At 39.7% G+C, this 22,983-nt stretch overlaps 1 protein-coding gene and 1 non-coding gene across 4 annotated transcripts in view; both read left to right on the top strand.

Moving 5' to 3' along the window:
• Positions 1 to 22,983, top strand: part of FAM168A (family with sequence similarity 168 member A) — a 206,969-nt gene that overhangs the window by 149,848 nt on the left and 34,138 nt on the right. The window lies entirely within an intron of this gene.
• Positions 7,683 to 7,786, top strand: LOC120877154. The gene has a single exon (XR_005724279.1). It is a non-coding gene; the product is annotated as a U6 spliceosomal RNA (small nuclear RNA).

The raw sequence follows: 22,983 nt of genomic DNA, 5'->3' as shown, positions 1-22,983 counted from the left end.
GATGGGCACAATAAAGGACAGAAATGGTATGGGCCTAACAGAAGCAGAAGATATTAAGAAGAGGTGGCAAGAAAACACAGAAAAACTATACCAAAAAGAGCTTCATGACCCAGATAACCACGATGGTGTGATCACTCATCTAGAGCCAGACATCCTGGATTGTGAAGTCAAGTGGGCCTTAGGAAGCATCACTACGAACAAAGCTAGTGGAGGTGATGGAATTCCAGTTGAGCTATTTCAAATCCTGAAAGATGATGCTGTGAAAGTGCTGCACTCAATATGCCAGCAAATTTGGAAAACTGAGCAGCGGCCACAGGCCTGAAAAAGCTCAGTTTTCATTCCAGTCGCAAAGAAAGGCAATACCAAAGAAGGTTCAAACTACTGCACAATTGCACTCATCTCACATGCTACTGCTGCTGCTGCTGCTAAGTCACTTCAGTCGTGTCTGACTCTGTGCGACCCCATAGACGGCAGCCACCAGGCTCCTCTGCCCATGGGATTTTCCAGACAAGAGTATCTCACATGCTAGTAATGCTCAAAATTCTCCAAGCAAGGCTTCCACAGTACATGAACCATGAGCTTCGAGATGTTCAAGCTGGATTTAGAAAAGGCAGAGGAACCAGAGATCAAATTGCCAACATCTGTTAGATCATAGAAAAAGCAAGAGACTTCCAGAAAAACATCTACTTCTGCTTTATTGACTATGCCAAAGCCTTTGACTGTGTGGATCACAACAAACTCTGGGACATTCTTAAAGAGATGGGAATACCAGACCACCTGACCTGCCTCCTGAGAAATTTGTATGCAGGTCAAGAAGCAACAGTTAGAACTGGATATGGGACAACAGACTGGTTCCAAATTGGAAAAGAAGTATGTCAAGGCTGTATATTGTCACCCTGCTTATTTAACTTATATGCAGAGTACATCATGAGAAATGCTGGGCTGGATGAAACACAAGCTGGAATCAAGATTGTTGGGGGAAATATCAATAACCTGAAATATGCAAATGACCAGCCTTATGGCAGAAAGTAAAGAAGAACTAAAGAGCCTCTTGATGAAAGTGAAAGAGGAGAGTGAAAAAGTTGGCTTAAAACTCAACATTCAGAAAACTAAGATGATGACATCTGGTCCCATCACTTCATGGCAAATAGATGGGGAAACAATGGAAACAGTGAGAGACTTTATTTTGGGGGGCTCCAAAATCACTGCAGATGGTGATTGCAGCCATGAAATTAAAAGATGTGTGCTCCTTGGCAGGAAAGTTATGACCAACCTAGACAGCATATTAAAAAGCAGAGACATTACTTTGCCAACAAAGGTCTGTCTAGTCAAAGCTTTTGTTTTTCCAGTAGTCATGTATGGATGTGAGAGTTGGACTGTGAAGAAAGCTGAGTGCCAAAGAATTGATGCTTTTGAACTGTGGTGTTGGAGAAGACTCTGAGAGTCCCTTGGGCTGCAAGGAGATCCAACCAGTCCATCCTAAAGGAGATCAGTCCTGAATATTCATTGGAAGGACTGATGTTGAAGCTGAAACTCCAATACTTTGGCCATCTCATGGGGAGAACTGACTCATTGGAAAAGACCCTGATGCTGGGAAAGGTTGAAGGCAAGTGTAGAAGGGGATGACAGAGGATGAGATGGTTGGATGGTATCACCGACTCAATGGCCATGAGTTTGAGTAAGCTCCAGGAGTTGGAGATGGACAGGAAAACCTGGTGTGCCGCAGTCCATGGGGTCACAAAGAGTCAGACACTACTGAGTGACATAACTGAATTTAACTTATATTCAATTATAATTTCCCTGAATACAGCTGAAAATGGGTGGGCTTTGATAAAGGACTGGAAGAGCTTTTGCCTATGCTGTATAGATTCTCATTGGAATGATTTCTGTTGCTTAATGTAGTGGGGAGAGCTGCTGCTTGAAGTCAGAAGACTTACTTGAACTTGAATCCTGGTTCTGCCTGTATCTAAAAACTTCAACTGATTTTACTCCTCTGTAAAGTAGGAAAAACAACACCTACCTTATCTATCACTTATCTGTGAGATTTTAAGGAAATAAATGATTTCTAAGAACTTTTAAAATGAGAACACAGCTAGTCTGGAGTGGTGCTGGATCAGTGATTATGCTGACTTCTTGTTCTGGAGTTAACTGCTTGGGCAGGCTGAGGGCTCAGGGGAGGTCAGGAGGTTGATGAGATTAGCAACTTTACTAGTGCTAATCCATTCTTTTTTGTGTGTTTTGAAGGTTGCTCCCTGGCATTTGGAGGCAGAATTGGCCTGTTTCCTGGACTTGTACTTCTCAAATAATCATAAAGTTTGGGGATAGGACTGGAAGAAGTCTAGAGCTTGGGAAAAAAGGATACCTGGGTAGAGATGACACCCTCTTATGCCCCATACACTGCAGAGTTGTTTCTCCTGTGAGTGGGTTAGTAATAATAGCTATTTCTTATTAACTTGTGGAATAAAAATAGAGCTTCCCTCCTGGCTCAGACAGTAAAGAATCTGCCTGCAATGCGGGGAGACCCAGGTTCGATCCCTAGGTCAGGAAGATCCCCTGGAGAAGGGAATGCCTACCCACTCCAGTATTCTTGCCGGGAGAATTCCATGGACAGAGGAGCCTGGCAGGCTACAGTCCATGGGGTTGAAGAGAGTCGGACACGACTAAGCGACTTTCACTTATTAACAGATGGTTGGATGGCGTCACTGACTTGATGGACATGAGTTTGAGCAAGCTCCGGGAGTTGGTCATGGACAGGGAAGCCTGGTGTGCTGCAGTCTGTGGGGTTGCAAAAAGTCAGGCACAACTGAATGGCTAAACTGAACTTATTAACATTAATGGTTGCTCTTAGTTGAGCATCCTTTGTCAGCCACATGCAGTGTTTGGAAACTTTCCTAGTGTTTCTGACATTGGAAGAGAGCAAACTCAGCCTGAAAATACCCCAGAGAGTTAAACTTTATTTGAAGTCTGTTTGAAGTTTATCTTCAAAATTCATAAGAATTTTACCTTAAATCACCTTTATATAGTAGTAGTTATTTTCTTTAAAATGAATACTTTAAGTTGTTTGGTAGTTTTTTGTGTTTGGTTAAAAAAAATTAGCATTTCAAGAAAGTGCATCCTTTTTACTCAATGCTTTCATGTACCCTCTAGCGCATTGTTGAGAAACCACAAAGGTTCCTTTATCCAGTTTGAGAACTATGTTGTCATTATTTTATTTAATCCTTATTAAAATATTTAAGTTTTGATAGATGTAGATAAAAGTCAAGAAAGATGGAAAGACTTGTCTCTGTCACAGAGCCAGAGCATGATAGAACCAGAATCATGTCTAAGTTTGGATGCTCCATGTTAAGCACTGAGCTACATATTGTCTATGTTATTTACTGCCTTATGCTTGTTTATATTTCTGTAACCCTCACTGTTCTTGGGGCTTCTCTTGTGGCTCAGCTGGTAAAGAATCCGCCTGCAGTGTGGGAGACCTGGGTTTGATCCCTGTGTTGGAAGGTCCTCTGGAGAAAGGAAAGGCTACCCACTCCAGTATTCTGGCCTGGAGAATTCCATGGAATGTATAGTCCTTGGGGTCTCAGAGAGTCTGACGCTACTGAGCAGCTTTGACTTTTCACTGTTCTTGCAGGCACTTACTGTGTCCTCAGTGTTTAACCCAGTGTTTAATTCAGAGTAAACTCTGAGTATTGACTGACTGAATGAATAAATGACTGAAGCATCAGGTCCCTAATAATGAAACCTTGTCAGAGATCCGTTAAGAGTCTGGCAGATTGAGGTCAGAGTTTAGAAGAAACATTTTCGTTCTGAGACTGTCCTTCTAAAGCAGTGATTCAGTTAATGCTAAGCCAGTTCTTCTATATAGAAAAGAATATTTGTAGAGAATTCTAGATAAACAAGACTGTCCAGGAACTTCTGTTCTCCCCTCCCTTCCCAGACATTTCTACTGAGCTTGAGAAAGCAGTACCCCCAATTCACCTGTGACTCACTGACAGCTCCTAAGCCATCAAGAAAGTTATCTCAGAATTAGGTGGGTTTTGGTTTGTTTCCTTACCCTCTCATACATACACTCAAACATACTCTCTCTTCACCTTCCATGTACCCATCCATCCCTGATCAGTACCATCAAGTACAGGTGTATTGTGAACAAAGCTTGAGAATCATCGTCATAACGTTGTTGTTTTCTTAATGGCAGCTGGCTGTGAGTAGTCTGTGCATACTTTGGGAGATTGGTGAACCTCTAGTGCTAATTTGTCCTTTCTTCCAAAATGTATTGCCTGGAGCTCCTAGGAGAATTTCTCTTCTAAAAACCTACTGGCATTGCCCACTGATCTGAAGCATTTGGAATCTAGTCCTTCCTTAAAGAGAAATCTGTAGAAACCTGTTAGTAGTTGCTTTTAGGGGGATTTTGGAGGGTGGGGTGGGAAGGATTGTTTTTTGTTTGTTTGTTTAAAAGATGTAAGCAAAATGATATCCGGATAGAGTATCTCTTCTTAGGATTGGAGAGACTTTTCACAAAAGGTAGCCAACTGTGAGTTTTCAAAGATTTATACCTTTTAGCTTCTAAGTGTCCTCACCAGGCCTAAGAATTTGTTAGAAATGCAAATTCTTGGGCCCTACCCCAGATCTACTGAATTACAAACTTCAGAGCTTCCCCAGAAGTCTGTGTTTTCACAAGCTCCCTAGGTGATTCTGATGCTCAAATCTGCCATTTAGTTAAATGTTTAATAAATAGTTTTTTTCTTCTTTCCCAATTCAGTGAGCTTGTCTAGGAATCTTGCCATCGTAAATGTCTTCATTCCTCCAGGAAGTACCTTTTGGGTTCTGAACAGCTGTAGAAACAAAGGCAATATGTTAGCTTGGAGACTTGTCAGCTATGGCACCTGTGTCAGCTGTGACAGGAGTGGCTGGCCCCCTCCCAGACAGACAGGAAGGTCTATGAGCAAGCTGCTCAGAACCCTGGACAGAGGACTAGAGGGTACAGTTTTCAGGAAGATGGCCAACAAGTCTACCTTTCCCCTATACATCTTAGGAAAACTAAATAATTGGCCCCAAAAAACATGGCTTTAAAAGGACATATGTTGGGTGAGGTTAAAGATATGATTACTTGAAAATTGCTTAGCTGGTGGCGAAGGAATTTAAGTGTCTAAATCAGATTTTTGCTGTTATCGCTCTCAGCAGGAAAAGAGGCAGAAAAATCAATAGGCCTTGGTCTTGTTTAAGCTACAGAACCACACTTCTTGTTATCTCCAAAGGCCTCTGGCAGCCAGAGAGAGAAGCTTGGGCCATCACTGTCACAACAAACGCTGCCAAGATTGTAAGTTTCTCCTTAGTTCTTTGAACTCTTCTCATCTTAGACTTGCATGGCAGGGAGCCTGAAATCTTTGTGGCCCATGAGATAAGTGGGGGTGAGCAGCCAAGACCTATCTCCAAACCTTCCTTCCCTTTACCCTCCTTAGGATGGCCCCTGAGCTGGGAGAACTGAATTCAGAAGTACAGACATGAGGGGTGGCCAGGTCCAATAGAGTTGGCCTGTTCTGAGCAACTCTGTTGTGATTTAGGTTACTGACAATTCCTGAGGAACATGGAGGCCTTGAAGAAGTAGACCGAGTAATTGATATTATTACAATCATTTTCATCATTTGAGTACCCATTCTCTGCCAAGTCCAATGCCAGGTGTTTCTGATATAGTTTAATGATTGACTCCCTAGTTTTGAATCTTATTAACTCTATCTCACACACTAGCAAAGTAATGCTCAAAATTCTCCAAGCCAGGCTTCAATAGTATGTGAACCGTGAACTTCCAGATCTTCAAGCTGGATTTTAAAAAGGCAGAGGAACCAGAGATCAAATTGCCAACATCTTGCTGGATCATCGCAAAAGCAAGAGAGTTCGAGAAAAACATTTACTTCTGCTTTATTGACTACGCCAAGGCCTTTGACTGTGTGGATCACAGCAAACTGTGGAAAATTCTTCAAAAGATGGGACCACCTGACCTGCCTCCTGAGAAATCTGTATGCAGGTCAGTTAGAACTGGACATAGAACAACAGACTCCTTTCCAAATCAGGAAAGGAGTACATCAAGACTGTGTATTGTCACCCTGCTTATTTACCTTATATGCGGAGTACATCATGCAAAATGCTGGGCTGGTGAAGCATAAGCTGGAATCAAGCTTGCTTGGAGAAATATCAATAACCTCGGATATGCAGATAACACGACCCTTATGGCAGAAAGTGAAGAGGAACTAAAGAGCCTCTTGATGAAAGTGAAAGAGGAGAGTGAAAAAGTTGGCTTAAAACTCAACATTCAGAAAACTAAGATCATAGCATCCGGTCCCATCACTTCATGGCAAATAGATGGGGAAACAATGGAAATAGAGAAAGACTTTATTTTGGGGGGCTCCAAAATCACTGCAGATGGTTACTGCAGCCATGAAATTAAAAGATGCTTCCTCCTTGGAAGAAAAGGTATGACCAACCTAGACAGCATATTAAAAAGCAGAGACATTACTTTACCAACAAAGGTCCATCTAGTCAAAGCTATGGTTTTTCTAGTAGTCACGTATTGATGTGAGAGTTGGACTTTGAACTGTAGTGTTGGAGAAGACTCTTGAGAGTCCCTTGGACTGCAAGGAGATTCAAGCAGTCCATCCTAAAGGAAATTAGTCCTGAATATTCATTGGAAGGACTGATGCTGAAGCTGAAACTCATACTTTGGCCACCTGATACGAAGAACTGACTCATTGGAAAAGACCCTGCTGCTAGGAAAGGTTGAAGGAGGGAGGAGAATGGGATGACAGAGGATGAGATGGTTGGATGGTATCACCGATGTGATGGGCATGAGTTTGAATAAGCTCTGGGAGTTGATGATGGACAGGGAAGCCTGGCGTGCTACAGTCCATGGGGTCACAAAGAGTTGGACACAACTGAGTGACTGTCTGAACTGAGCTCTATCGTTTGATTACTCTGTACCACATATAAATACCTGAAGATGCTACTGGAAGACTTGACTAATGGTAGTTTAAACAAATAAAAGTGTATTTTTCTCACATAAAAAAAAAACTGGAGGTCAGTGGCAGATGGCATTGATTTATTAGGTCTGTGATTTCAAGACTGTTATCCCCTGAATCTTTTGGCTTTTCCCACTTGTTCTAGGGCGACTGCTATAGTTGTAGGTGTCACCTCTGTGACTGAGGTAGAAAAAAGGTGATGGAACATCGAAATACTTGTCCTTTTACTAGAAAAACAATGGCTTTCCCACAGTTCCCCCAGGAGACTTATGTGTATATTTCCTTGATCAGAACTGGGCCACTTGGCTAGTCCTAAGGAATAGGAAGGCTGAGAAAGCGGGTACTTTTCCAGCCTCAGGAGGGCAGAGGGGGTTGGAAATGGGCATTGAGTTAGCCAGCCCATGGTCTACCAAAATGACCTGGATGAGTAAGTTAGCTTCTCTAGTTGGTTTCCTCATCTATAAAATAATGGTAATAGTGGAACCTACCTCATGAAGGGGTTATGAAAATTAAATCAGATCAATCCAGAGTATTCAGTAGCATGATACTTGACACACAGTAAGTAATATTATTATTTTTATTGCTAGTATTATCACCTCAACTCTGCAAAGTTATTATCGTTCCATTTTAAACGAGGAAGCCAAAGCTCAGTAAGTGGAAATAATAGTTTGCCTCGTGCTTGCTTAGGCAGCACATATACTAAAATTGGAACAATACAGAGATTAGCATGGCGCCTACGCAAGGATGACATTCAAATTTGTGAAGCCTTCCATATTTTTTAAAAAAGATAGTTTGCCTGAATTCACAGAATTCAAAATGATGAAACAGATTAGAACCCATATCTGAATCTAAAGTCCATGCTCCTTTTTCTGCAGTGGCAGTTGAGTCAGCAGAGAAATGGTGGTTAGTTGGTAAGTTCTTTTTGGGCAGATGCATGGCATCAGCCATATGGGCTGTGTGATTAGGGAAGGAGGGAGACTAAAAATAGAGTAGATTTGCACCTCCTAGAATAATGGAAATAAAAACAAAAATAAACAAATGGGACCTAATTAAACTTAAAAGCTTTTGCACAGCAAAGGAAACTGTAAACAAGGTAAAAAGATGACCCTCAGAATGGGAGAAAATAATAGCAAATGAAACAACTGGCAAAGGATTAATTTCCAAAATATATAAGCAGTTCATACAACTCAATACCAGAAAAACAAACAATCCAATCAAAAAGTGGGCAAATGACCTAAAAAAGACATTTCTCCAAAGAAGACATACAGATGGCTGATAAACACATGAAGAGATGCTCAGTGTTGCTCTATTCAGTTCAGTTCAGTTCAGTCACTCAGTCGTGTCTGACTCTCTGCAACCCCATGAATCGCAGCACGCCAGGCCTCCCTGTCCATCACCAACTCCCGGAGTTCACTCAGACTCACAGCCATCGAGTCTGTGATGCCATCCAGCCATCTCATCCTCTGTTGTCCCCTTCTTCTCCTGCCCCCAATCCCTCGCAGCATCAGAGTCTTTTCCAGTGAGTCAACTCTTCACATGAGGTGGCCAAAGTACTGGAGTTTCAGCTTCAGCATCATTCCTTCCAAAGAAATCCCAGGGTTGATCTCCTTCAGAATGAACTGGTTGGATCTCCTTGCAGTCCAAGGGACTCTCAAGAGTCTTCTCCAATACCACAGAGAAATGCAAATCAAAACTACAAGGAGATATTACCTCACACCAATCAGAATGGCCATCATCAAAAAATTCACAAGCAACAAGTTCTGGAGAGGGTGTGGAGAAAAAGATAACCCTCTGGCACTGCTGGTGGGAATATAAATTAATACAGCTACTATGAAACACAGTATAGAGATTCCTTTAAAAAACTAAGACTAGAACCATCATATGACCCAGCAATCCCACTTCTAGGCGTATACCCTGAGGAAACCAAAACTGAAAAAGATACATGTACCCCAGTGTTCATTGGAGCACTATTTACACTAGCTAGAACATGGAAGCAACCTAGATGTCCATCGACAGATGAATAGATAAAGAAACTGGTGTGTGTGTGTGTGTGTGTGTTGCTCAATCGTCGGTCCAACTCTCTGTGACCCCATGGACTGTAGCCCGCCAGGCTCCTCTAAGAAGCTGTGGTACATATATACAATGGAATACTACTCACCCATAAAAAGGAACACATTTGAGACAGTTCTAATGAGGTGAATGAAGCTAGAGCCTATTATAGAGAGTGAAGTCAGTTAGAAAGAGAAAAACAGATATCATATATTAACACATATATATGGAATCTAGAAAGATGGAACTGATGAACCTGTTAACAGGGCAGCAATTGAGATGCAGACATAGAAAACATAGACTTTGGACAAGGGCAGGGAAGAGGAAGGAGAGGGTGAGACGAATGGAGAGAGGAGCATGTAAGTGTACACACTACCATATGTAAAATATAGATAGCCAATGAAAATTTGCTCTATGACTCAGGGAACTCAAATTCAGACTCTGTAACAACCTAGAGGGGTGGGAAAGGGTAGGAGGTGGGAGGGAGATTCAAGAGGAAAGGGACATACGTACACCTATGGCTAATTCATGTTGATGTATGGCAGAAATCAAACCAAATATTGTAAAGCGATCATCAATCAATTAAAAAAAAAAGTGTGTTTGGATAGTGAGATCACAAACGGAAGCCCCTGCTGGGACATATAAAGACCAAGAGAAATATGACTGAAGAGGTCATCATTGGATTGATACTAGATCCACAATATTTAGGGATGAGTACTTGAGAAAAATGGAAATATAATTTGATAAGAGCTTTAAGAAAAGCCAGTTATAAGAGTAGCTAGAGAGACTTCCCTGATGGTCCAGTGGTTAAGAATCCACCTGCCAATGCGGGGGACATGGGTCTGATTCCATGGGATCTTCCTACGAAGATCCTACAAGCCTCTGTGACTAAGCCCATGGGCCACAAGTGCTGAACCTGATGCCCTAGCACCTGTGCTCCACAGCTAGAGATGCCATCACAGGGAGAAGCCTGCACACTGCGACTGGGCAGTAGCCCCCACCTGGAACCAGAGGAAGCTCAAGCCCAGAAACGAAAACCCAAACAAATAAAAAAAGAGTAGCCAGAAGGGGCCCCTAATCAGGTCTGGTGAGACGAAGATTATGGGAGACTTCTTGAAGAAGGGAATAAAGTGAAGGGCAAGGGAAGGACAATCCGAGCAATGGGGATAGCCTGAATAGTGACAGTTGAATTCAGTATACTAGAATAGTTGTGTGTTTGGTACTGGTGAACTACCAGGCCAAGATTGGCAAAAGAGGAAATAATAGGACATTCAAATAGATAGGAGCCAGAATTGGAGTCTTTATGTCATGCTAAGAAAATTTGTAACTTAATCCTTAGGAATAACCTTTATCCTTGTTTGGATACTTGTTTGAAACTTTATCTTTGATCACCAGAGTAGCAATTTTGAAAGGTCTTTCTGGATGAAGATGGATGGATTGGAGAGAGAGAAAATAGAGGTCAGAAAATAAGTTAGGAAGCCCTAAAAATAGTTTGGTCAAGCAATGCGAACAAGGAGTGGAGACATCTTTGAGGCATTTTTAGAACAGTGTCTTACATTCAGTTCAGTTCAGTAGACATTTAATATGTGTGGAATATAAATTAGTAAGTTAGGACTGGATGTTGGATTTGGGCAATAAGAGAAAGGAGGAATCTGGACTTACCTCAGGGCTTCCCTGGTGGCTCAGACGGTAAAGGTCTGTCTATAATGGGGAAGACCCGGGATCGAGCCCTGGGTTGGGAAGATCCCCTGGAGAAGGAAATGGCAATCCACTCCAGTACTGTTGCCTGGAAAATCCCATGGACAGAGGAGCCTGGTAGGCTACAGTCTATGGGGTCGCAAAGAGTCGGACACGACTGAGTGACTTCACTTTCACTTTCCTCTGGCTTAGGTGACAGTTTGCACAGTTATGCCTTTTTCACTGAGTTCTTGGCACTACTGAGGCCAGTGTGTGTCCTTTAAGATGTTTCTCAGATAATTTTCTCATAACACTTGAGGAATCTGCTTTTATTCTAGTGCTGGGATTTCTAAATTTAATGCAACTTGGTAATTACATGGCAAGATGGTGCTAGTCCCATTTTACAGATTTGGAAACTGAGGTACAGAATAGTTAAGTAACTTGCCTGAGGTCATTCACCTACTCAAGAGTTGAGAGATGTTCCTTCCTCTATAGCATGTAAGGCTCTTGAACTTCCCCTTGTGATTTCAACTGATAGGCCACAATAAAACAAACCATAAAATTTAGAAGATTAGATTGATCTGAGTACTCAGTCATGAGTTAATTGTAAATCAGTGCAACTTCTAATTCAATCCAACAGACTGTACAGTATCATTTTTGTTATACAAAGAATGGTCTACTGATGCCTCCTCTGTGTTAAGAGGAAAAAAATTAAAACTCATAGAGTCTACCATTTCCCTATCATTCTTTTTCTTTATCAGATCTGGTTTCAGTCTTAACTGTCACTAAGATAACCATGAGCAAATTACTTATTTTTGCAGAGTCTCAGTTTTCTCACCTCTGAAAATATGGGAGATGTTCATATAATAGTTACTGTTAGTATTATTTTTCAAATGCAGAAAGAGATTCAAGATTTGATAAGGATTATAAGGGCTTTGCCCAGGTCACATAGTAACTTAGTGGCATCTCTAAACAAGAAATGTGTTGAAGTGGAAGCATTTTCTGGGGATCCTTGAGCTGAGACAGGGTTCATATTTTAGTGTATTGGAAAACCCAATCCTGATCCAGAGACAGTACACTATCTCTTTTTTCTAGACCTCTACACATTATTTTTCAACAAAAATGAGATCATATGCTATGTTCTGTCCTGTAACACCTTAGTTTGTTTAAGAAATTATGAATTGTGTCATTTAGATTTGTGTTGGATAATGCCTTGTTAGTCGACATTGAGGTTGCTTTAACTTTCACTATTAATCAATAGCACAAAACAGAAATAACAGACTGAAAATAATGGAGAAATAAAAATGCCAAAGTATGGGGACACTGATATTTATACATTTTTAAAGAGACAGAAATGCTTTAAAATGCACAAAAGGTTGTAATACACAATATACACACAACTGCACACCAAAAGTTTCCTATATTCAAAGCATAACAACTACCTGTATTCAAAGGCATCACTGACTCAATGGACATGAGTTTGAGCAAGCTCAGGGAGTTGGTGATGAACCAGGAAACCTGGGGTGCTGCAGTCCATGGGGTGACAAAGAGTCGGACACAACTGAGCTTCTGAACTGAACTGAAAGCATAATGACTGATTCAATGTTTCTACAAAAAAACACACTAAGATGGCTTTTGTCTAGCCTCTGCTTGGCCAAATAATGATAGGTCTCCTCACCTGGAGCCATGTAAGGGGAAGGGAGAAGCAGGAGTGAGGGACAGGATTGAAGACTGAGCAGCTTTCCATTAAGTAGTCTTAAAATCTACAGGCAAATGCAACCATTTCCAAAACGGGTGGGGGGGGGACCTAACATTTATTAAAGCACTTACCGCTCTGTGCCAAGTATTTATGCTAGGTATTTTGCATGGTACCTCTGTTGATTTTGAATCCACACTGCCTCCCTTCAGAGCCCCTGTTCTTCCTGCTGGATTATGATGGCTACCATAAGACATCCAGAGCAGGAAACTCCTTCTCCTGACTGTCAGTAGGAATATTGAGATGGATGTCTACAAAGCAAGTTCATGACTTCCCTGCTTTCTTCCCTAGCCACTCATATGCAGATACAGGAGAATGAAAAAGAGGCACTGGTCCCAGCATAAAGTGTTGTTGTTGTTCAGTCGCTCAGTTGTGTCCAAATCTTTGAGACCCCATGGACTACAGCATGCCAGGCTTCCCTGTCCTTCACTATCTCCCAGAGTTTGCTCAAACTCATATCCATTGAGTCAGTGATGCCATCTAGCCATTTCATCCTCTGTCACCCCCTTCTCCTCTTGCCCTCAATCTTTCCTAGCATCAGGGTCTTTTCCAGTGAGTCAGCTCTTCGCATCAAGTGGCCAGAGTATTGGAGCTTCAGCATCAGTCCTTCCAATGAATATTCAGGATTAATTTCCTTTAGGATTGACTGATTTGCTCTCCTTGCTATCTAAGGGACTCTGAGGAGTCTTCTCCAGCACCACAGTTCGAAAGCATCAGTTCATTGGCGCTTAGCCTTCTTTATGGTCTGACTCTTAACATCCATACATGACTCAAAAAACATACATCAAACAATTAAATGAATTATTGTCTATTTTTTAAAAGACCAAAAGAAAGGCTCTGAGAATTGATTTGCCCAAAGTCACAGAGCTAATAAGTAAAAGAGCTGGGATTTGAATCTAGGTCTACCTGTAAATGAAGCTCCTGCTGTCTCTAAAACACTGTGCAGTTTGTCTCAATTTGACACCTCCTCTAAATGTCCACTACAGTGTTACTTGTTTGAGTCAAAAGTAAGGGAAGGTACATGATCTGAACAAAAATAACACTCTACTTAAAAGTCTCTCTTGTAACTAACTCAGAATTGCAGCAGCCTCTCCAATCCAGAAGCCAGACCAAATTGGAGGGAAAAGGAGTCAGGTTAGTTGCTATTCTTTTTGTCCTTCTTCCCAGTTCTATAGCTCTTTGTATTTTCCTCTTTGACAGCCTTTAATGGAAGATACCAAATACCAGGGTTACTTAAATGTTTGTCTTTCTCATAGAGGAAAAAAGTTCATAAAGGGCAAAGATTGTCTTTTCATTTCGCACTTGTTGTAGTACCTAAAGCGTAATAAGTGTTAAAGTACTTATTTATTTAATTGAGTTGACCACGGCTTGTTTATTAGCTCACTTTTGAAGGCAATCACTCAGATATTAACTTTTAATATATACACAATCCAAAAAAGTTGAATTTTTGGCCTTCTAGCCTACAGCTAATTCAAGCACTGGGAAAGGGCTAGCTAAGAAAGTCTAAAATGATGCAGGCTTCAGGATGATAAAATGAATGTAAGAGTGTTAACTACCTGAGCATAAATAAAGATGCATTTAGATCTATGCCTCTAATTTCTTTCATTTTTCAGGAGGAAAAATGTCTTTCCTTCATTCGAAATGGAAAATTCCTCTGTATCCTCCTACTTCTTCAGGCTGTTATAGCCACTCTGTTCCTTTACTGTCAACATTTTTACTTATGTTTCAACACAACCTACGTGAAATTAAAAGATGCTTACTCCTTGGAAGAAAAGTTATGACCAACCTAGACAGCATATTTAAAAGCAGAGCCATTACGTTACCAACAAAGGTCCGTTTAGTCAAGGCTATGGTTTTTCCAGTGGTCATGTATGAATGTGAGAGTTGGACTGTGAAGAAAGCTGAGCACCAAAGAATTGATGCTTTTGAACTGTGGTGTTGAAGAAGACTCTTGAGAATCCCTTGGACTGCAAGGAGATCCAACCAGTCCATTCTAAAGGAGATCAGTCCTGAGTGTTCATTGGAAGGACTGATGCTGAAGTTGAAGCTCCAAAACTTTGGCTACCTCATGCGAAGAGTTGACTCATTGGAAAAGACTCTGATGCTGCAAGGGACTGGGGGCAGGAGGAGAAGGGGATGACAGAGGATGAGATGGCTGGATGGCATCACCGACTCATTGGACGTGAGTTTGAGTGAACTCTGGGAGTTGGTGATGGACAGGGAGGCCTGGTATATGCTGCGATTCATGGGGTCGCAAAGAGTCAGACACAACTGAGCGATTGAACTGAACTGAACTGAACTGTTCCAATAGCTTCACTAAATCTGCTCTGTGTCCAATTAAAAAGCAGATATTGTCATAGTGAATTTTTTTTAAAGATTCAAGAATTTAATATCTATAGGAGACATATTTTAGATTCAAAGATACAAAAAAGTTGAAAATAAAAGAATGGAAGATGATGATGTAACAGGAACCACAAGATAGCTAGGGTGGTTATACTATTATCAGACAGAATAACCTTTAATATAACAATAACCATAATGTTACTAGAGTTAATGAAGGACATTTTATAATAATGAAGGAGTCATTCATGAAGGTAAAACAGTTATAAACATATACTTCATAACAGAGCCCCCAAATACATGAAATAAAAGCTAACAGAAATGAAGGCAAAAGATGGTTCAACAGTAGTAATTGAAGACTTCAGTACCTCTCTTTCAATAATGGATTGAACAACTATGCAAAAGATCAACAAAGAAATAGACTTAAACAGCACTGTACACCAGCTACACCTAACAGATATCTGTAGGACACCCCAACAACAGGCTTTGACAATCAGAAGAATTTAATTATTTTCCAGAACACACATAACCTTCTCCAGGATAGACTGTGTGCTAGGCCATAAAACAACTCTCATTTAAAAGAGTGAACTCATACAGATTATGTTCTTCAATCACAGTGGATTGGAATTATAAATCAATAATAAGTTTAGAATTTAGTGACAATTAAATAACATGCTCTTGAATAATCAGTGGGCCAAAGAAGAAATCACAAGGGAAACTAGAAAATAGTTGGAGATGAGTGAAATACATCTGACCAAGACTTACGGGATATAGCTAACATAGTACTTAGAAGAAAATTTATAGCTATAAAAGCCTATATTAAAAATGAAGAATAACCTCAACTCAGTAACCCAACTTCTCACCTTAACACTCTGGAGGAGGGGAAAGAGCAGACTAAACCTTAAGCAAGACAAGGAAATAATAAAGATTACAGCAAAAATCAGTGAAATTAAAAAAATTTTTTTAATCAATAAACCAAAAGTTGTTTCTTTAAAAAGAGCAACAAAATTAACAAACTTTTATTAACAAACTAGACTGATTAAGAATAAAAGAGAGAAGACTTAAATTACTAAAATCAGGAATGATATAGGGAGCATTACTACTGACTTTACAGAAATAAGGATTATAAGGGAATACTATGAACAGTTGTATGACAACAGATCAGATATCTAGGTGAAATGGACAAATTGTATATGGTCCCTGACTTAATAATAATGGTTTGACTTGGGATTTTTCACCTTTGCAATCGTGTGAGAGTGGTACATATTCAATAGAAGCTATACTTCATATTTTGAATTCTGACATTTTCCTGAGCGAGCAACATGCAGTATTGTAGTTTCTCATGATGCTGGGCAGCAGCAACGAGCAGCAACTCCCCAGTCAGCCACATGATCATATGGATAACAACCAACACACTTAAAACCATTCTGTACCCACATGACCATTCTGTTTTCAACTTTGAATACAATATTCAATAAATTAAATAAAATATATAATACTTTATTATGAAACAGACTTTGTGTTAGATGATTTTGTCCATCTATAGGCTAATGTACGTGTTCCAAGCATATTTAATTGTAGGCTACGTTACACTATCATGTTTGGTAGATTAGGTATGTTAAATACATTTTCAACTTATAATATTTTCAACTTATCAGGATGTAACCCCATCATAAGTCAGGGAAGATCTGTACTAGAAAGACAAACAACCAACCAACAAACTTTCCATAAAGAAAAGCCCAGGACAGATAGCTTCATTGGTGAGTTCTAACAAATATTTAAATGAGAATTAACACTAACCCTCTTCAGAGTCCTCCAAAAAATAGAAGAGGGGGGAATCATTCTATAAGGCAAATACTGTCCTGATACCAAAACCAGACAAAGACATCATAAGAAAACTACAGACCAATATCCCATAAATGTGAAAGTCCTCAACAAGATTCTAGCAAAATGAGCAATAACTTATAGAAATGGTTATATTATATACTACAACCAAATGGGATTTATCCCATAGGTGCAAGAGCCACTCATAATAGGAAAATTAATCAGTGCAACACATCATATTAAAACATTAAAGGACAGAACTCACATAATCATCTCTATAGATGAAGAAAAAGCTTTTGACAAACTCTGATACCCTTTCATTATTTAAGAAAACAAATAAACAAGCAAGTCAGCAAAAAGGAATAGAAGGAAGTTCCTCAGCCTAATAAAAGACCTCTGTGAAAACCCATGGCTATCATCATACTTAACAGAAAAGGACTAAATGCTTTTACCGTAACATTGTGAACAGGACAAGGATGTCCAGTCTCATCACTTCTATTGAACATTGTGCTGGAGGTTTTAACCAGGGCAGTTGGGCAAGAAAATGAAATAAAAAGTCATCCAGATTGGAAAAGAAGAATTAAAACTGTCTGTATTTGCAGATGAAGCAATCTTACATAGAGAAAACTCTGAGGAATCATGCAAAAACTGTTAGAACTAGTAAATGTGTTCAATAGGGTTGCAAGATACAAGATCAATACACAGAAGTCAATCTATTCAATTGTAGTAGACAATCCAAAAATAAAATTATGAAGCAATTCTGTTGATAATAGTATCAGACAAAAAAGGGTTATGCTTAACAAAAGCATAAAATTTTTACTCTGAAAACTGTAAAACATTCTTGAAAGAAATTATAAATCTAAATAACTAGAAAAATGCCCCATGTGGATTGAAAGATTTAATATTTTTAAGATGGTGATATTTTCCCAGTTGATCTCCAGATTCGACACAATCCCTATCAGAATCCCAGCTGACTTATTTGCATATTTTGATAAGCTGTTCCTGAAATTCACATGGAAATTCAAAGGATCCATATTAGCCAAAACAGTCTTGAAAAAGAATAAATTTGGAAGACCCACACTTCCCAATTTCCCAGTTATTAAAAAGCTACAGTAATCAAGACAGCATTGTTCAGGCATAAGGACAGACATATGGATCACTGGAATTGTATTGAGTATCCAGAAATAAGCCCTTGCATTTACAGTCAGTGACTGTTTAACAAGGGTACCAAAAACAATTCAGTGGAGGAAAGAATAGTCTTTTCAACATATGGTGCTGGAACAACTAGATATCCACATATGAAAGAATGAAATAGGACCCCTGCTTTACACTATGTGCAAAAATTAACTAAAAATCGTTCAAAGACCTAAATATAAGAGCTATAAAATTCTTATAAGAAAACTTGGAGATAAATCTTTGTGACCTTGGGTTTGTCAAGGGTTTCTTAGATTGACACCAGTAATACAAGGAGCCAAAGGAAAAAAATTTGTAAATTGGATTTCATTAAAGTTAAAAAAACTTTTGTACTTCAAAGGACACCATCAAGAAAGCAAAAAGACAGTCCACATATTTGGGATAAAATATTTGTAAATTACCTAATAAGGGACTTACTTATACCTGTGTCTATATGTCAAGAACTCTTACAACTCAGTAATAAAAAAAAAAACAACCCAATTAAGAAATATGCAAAAAAAAAAATATGCAAAGAATCTGAATAGGCAGTTATCCAAAGATGATGTACAAATGGCTGATAAATATAGGAGATGTTTAACATTGGTCATCAGGGAAATGCTGATTCAAAACTACAGTGAGATTCTGCTTAATACCCTTAAAATGGCTATAATTAAAAAGGCAGGTAGTAACAATTGTTGGCAAGCATATAGAGAAATTAAAACTCATATACTGCCTGTGGGAGTGTAAATATGGTATAGCCATTTTGGAAAACAGTATAGCTGTTCCTCAGGTGATTTCCTATCTCTATGGCCTTGCTTATACTGCTCTTTTTATTGGGGAATGCCAATCCTTTTATCTTTGCCTGTCAGAATCCTGCCTGTCCCACAAAGCCCAGCTCAGATTACAATTTTCCAAGCCTATAGTCTTAGAAACAGATTCTGCTAGGTTGTGTGTCTCTTTTTAGTATTACAAAATTGCTTTTCATAATGCTTTTACTGATTCCCATTGTTTCAGATTCTTCCTAACACTAGATACTGTCAAACTTATTTGTTAATGTTTGTTAGGCTGATAGGTTTGAAGTAATATTATATCCCATCTACTTGTGTTTTGCTGATTACTAGTATCTTTGGACATCTTTTTCTTTTCTCCTCCATCTCTCGAGTCATTTGAGTGATTTTTTTTCTGTGAATTGCATGATGAGATTCTGTTGGTTTATTTTCATTTTCTTATTAATTAATATGAGTTCTTTATTCTGGATACTAGTTCTTTTTTCATTTCAGTTTGGTCACTCAGTCGTGTCCAACTCTGTGACCCCATGGACTGCAGCGTGCCAGGCCTCCCTGTCCATCACCAACTCCCGGTGTTTACTCAAACTCATGTCCATGGAGTCAGTGATGCCATCCAATCATCTAATCATCTCATCCTCTGTCATCCCCTTCTCCTTCCACCTTCAATCTTTCCTAGCATCAGGGTCTTTTCCAATGAGTCAGTTCTTTGCATCAGGTGGCCACAGTATTGGAGTTTCAGCTTCAGCATCCGTCCTTCCAATGAATATTCAGGACTGATTTCCTTTAGGATGGACTGGGTTGAATCTCCTTGCCATCCAAGGGACTCTCAAGAGTCTTTTTTAGATGTGTGATAAATATATTTTCTCACTCTGTGCTTGTTTTTTTAACTGTTTATATTATTATTATATATTATAATAGCATCTTGTCATACAGATTTAAATTTTGAGAAGTTAAATTTATCAACCTTTTATAGTTTTCTGTTTGTTTGTTTTGGTCTCATCTAAGAAATACTTTGTAAGTGAAGTGAAGTGAAGTCGCTCAGTCGTGTCCGACTCTTTGTGACCCGTGGACTGTAGACCACCAAGCTCCTCCATCCATGGGATTCTCCAGGCAAGAATACTGGAGTGGGTTGCCATTTCCTTCTCCAGGGGATCTTCCCGACCCAGGGATCGAACCCAGGTCTCCCACATTGCAGGGAGACGCTTTAACCTCTGTGCCACCAGGGAAGCCCAATACTTTCTAATCCCAGGGTCAAACTGATATTCTACTATTTTTTTTCTGATAGTTTTAAACTTTTTGTTTCTTTAATTTAGGTCTTTGATCTTTCGGGAATTGGAGAAGTGTGAGGTGGATCTAATATTTTTTTCTTCACATGGAAAACCAAGTATCCCAGTATATTTTACTGAATCTGAGCAGGATTCTTCCCTTTACCAGATCTTGTGAAACACAACAGTGAAATGAAAGAGTGAATTGATCTTGAAGGAAAAGGGATTCATAAATCATCAATTTGCAAAATTTCAACTGCTTTTTTCTCTCTTTTAAAAAAGAAGTGCAGGGAGAGCAGAAACTTTGCACAAAACAATCTGTAAAGTGCTGACTACCTCCCACCTGTCTTATACCGATAGATTTTGGGGTGGGGTAGAGAGCAGCGGCAACACACTCCTGGATTGGTAATTGAGACAGACTAGGTCATCTATTTTCCATTAAAATTTATCTCATACTGGCAGATAGGGAACTTTGGAAATATTTTTTAGGTTTGTAAAAGAATGTTTTGTACTGAGCAACAGCACAGATTTACCTGCTTACTTAGGAGCAGTTTTATTATTAGCTTTAATATAGCCTATTTTCTTATCTCTGTTTTTTGTGATTTTTTTTTTTTTTTCCACTAAAGACTGTATCAAACTAATCCTGGTCTGGTTTTAGCAGCCTTTCTCTTCTTGGCCAGCCAAGGTGGATGACCCACAGGTTAGTGCCTCTCACCTGATGGGTGAGTTCTCCCTGAAGGTGCAGCATAACTGGAGCACAGTTGATTACTGGATAGTCCTCCCTTTCTTGTTACCTCAGGGGAAGTTGCCTTGCCACAACTAAGAACAATGCCTCACTCACACCCTTATATCCTGGGGCTCAGCAATGGGAGGCTGGGCGGGTGGGCTTTGAATCCATAGTACAGGCAACCTCAGATTCAGGTCAGTGGGCTGATCTGGAGCCAGCACTGCAGGGCTGCTGCCTCCTTCGCCGACCTACATTCTCACCAGGAAATCACTCTTAGCAGCCAGGCCTCCTAATAATAAGAACAATTAAGATTTAGGCCTTCCCCCCGCCTGGAACTCACAGATTCAAGGGTCCATTTAATTTTTCTTTCCTCCTGCTTATTAAAGAAAAGAGAGAAAAAGCCCCCAAACTGCAATTAAAATATTTCCCATCTTTACTTTGTAGCCTGCTAACTCAAAGCAATAAAAACAGTTTTGCTATCAGGATGAAGTTTTGTGAGCTCTGTCTCCTAAACATCTTTGTCCTTTCCCTCTCTTTGTCCCATTGTTACTGTTTTAGCTTTGCCCTGGGCTGTTGCCACAACTTTCCATCTGGTTCCTCCTCTTCTGATCTCATCAACTCCAAACCCCTTTCTGTATTGCTACTAGAGTCGTTTTTATAGAACACAAATCTGAAACTCCCCAGTTTAAAATCCTCCAGTGGATTCTTTTTATAAATTAATTATTTAATTTTGGCTGTGCTGGGTATTTGTTGCTGTGTTCAGGCTACTCTTCACTGAGGTGCACAGGCTTCTCTTGTTGTGGAGCACAGGCTCTAAGCAGCACAAGATTCAGTGTTTGTGGCATGGAGACTCTAGAGCTCAGTAGTTGTGGCACAGGCTTAGTTGCTCCTCAGCATGTGGAATCTTCCTGAATCAGGGATCGAGCCTGTGTCCCCAGCATTCATAGGCAGATTCTTACCCACTGTACCACTACCTTCAATAGATTATTTACTGATAAATTCTATGCCTTAGCCTGGCATTCAGATCTCTTCACAACCTACTACCAGTGTATTTTTTTAATCTTCATTTCGTGATACTCTTACCCATACTCTATAAACCCAATCATACTGAACTGTTTGTCATTTGCCTGATATGGCATACATTTTCATGCCTTCGTGCATGAAATTTATATATATTTCTTTATCCCTACCCCCACACACCTCTGTATTCATTGTTCAAGGCCAACTAAAATGTTTCTTCTGAAAAGCTATTCCCAGCCATCCCAGACCTGTTCTTCACTTCCTCCTCAGGATTTCAATAACACGCCAACCTTCTCTGATTTTATATCATATATATTGCCTATAGATAGATTAATATAGATTACCTATATTATTTCCCTGTTGAACTGTAAGCTCTATGTAGAGAACCTTGCACCATGCTTAACACAGTAAGCATTTGCTCAATACTAACAGTGCTGATGGATAATGATGAAGAAATCTGGGTTAAGTCACTTTAGGCCTTCACTGACCACTTATTACCAGTCTTATTATGTCAATTCAGGTTTTTTTAAGGGAGAAAAAGAGTGAGCAAGTCAGGAAGAAGATGAAATTATTTTAAGGGAAGGCGATTTATAAATTGGGAATTCTGGCCAAAGATGGGTGGTCAGGACGGGGAAGAGTTGAAAGAATTGAGTCTGGATTTGAACAAGAAAATATTGAGGAAGAATGACTGATATCATATCTGTGGATTGTTGTGCTGGAGCAGGGGAAACAGACATGTTCTGGAGGGTGAAACTAGGACCTGTAGTTTGGAAGCTGTTCAGGGTTAGATTCCTTCCAAGGTTGATTTTTAGTGCCAAGTAAAGAAATTTCTTAGCCTCCAGAGCTCTTCAGAAGAAGCTTTGACTGCCTGAAGAGGTTCTGAATACACCATCATTAGAAGGTGTGCTCGCATAGGCTGTGTGACCAGCCATGCGGGCCATTATTGAAGATATTCCAGTGCTGGATGGCAAATTGGACTCAATCACCTCTAACATCTCTTCTAACTCTGTAATTCAGTGCTTGTGTGATGCTTTTCAGTAATGTGAGCATGGCCTATATTAAGACATCAAGTGGGAACAGAATAGCTTTTTTAAAAAAAAAACCTGAACCATCTTTGATCAAAGCAATTCTCCTGAATAATTTCATGTTTTTTCAGGTTTCAAATCTGAAATAAGAATGTTGGCGAAGAAAATAGCAGCCAAATCCAGAGGTTTATCCAAAGCAGACTCATGTTTTGAGGGAGGTTGGTAGAGTGGACTTTGTCTCATTCAGCCAGCCCAGTTCTGTAGCGACTCTCTTTTTCTAGTTGTGTAAGATAAATCTAAGCTTCAATATCCTCATCTATAAAATGAGACTA

Source organism: Oryx dammah, unplaced genomic scaffold (assembly GCF_014754425.2).
Source record: "Oryx dammah isolate SB20612 unplaced genomic scaffold, SCBI_Odam_1.1 HiC_scaffold_17, whole genome shotgun sequence".
In the NCBI taxonomy this organism is placed as follows: domain Eukaryota; kingdom Metazoa; phylum Chordata; class Mammalia; order Artiodactyla; family Bovidae; genus Oryx; species Oryx dammah.
The sequence above is the reverse complement of the archived record's forward strand: the minus strand, read 5'-3'. Positions and strand labels throughout refer to the sequence as shown.